This window comes from Merops nubicus, unplaced genomic scaffold (assembly GCF_000691845.1).
Source record: "Merops nubicus isolate BGI_N331 unplaced genomic scaffold, ASM69184v1 scaffold36106, whole genome shotgun sequence".
NCBI classification, from domain to species: domain Eukaryota; kingdom Metazoa; phylum Chordata; class Aves; order Coraciiformes; family Meropidae; genus Merops; species Merops nubicus.
In genome coordinates, this window is record NW_008616196.1 from 42,142 (window position 1) to 42,360 (window position 219).

Genomic DNA, 219 nt, shown 5'->3' on the forward strand with positions numbered 1-219 from the left:
GGGGCGTGCCAGCCTGCAGCCTGCAGCATCCCTGGTGCAGGGGTGGGGGCACCATCCAGTGGCAAGGTCTCTGCAAGGCTAGGCTGGTGGGTTGCGTTGTGGCTTGATGGGGGGCTGCAAGGTCGGCTCCCCCACACTGAAGCAGCCCTGTCCTTACATGTTATAGTGGTGCCTGATGGGTTGTACTGGGCCAAATGGCCTGACCCTGCCATGCTGCAG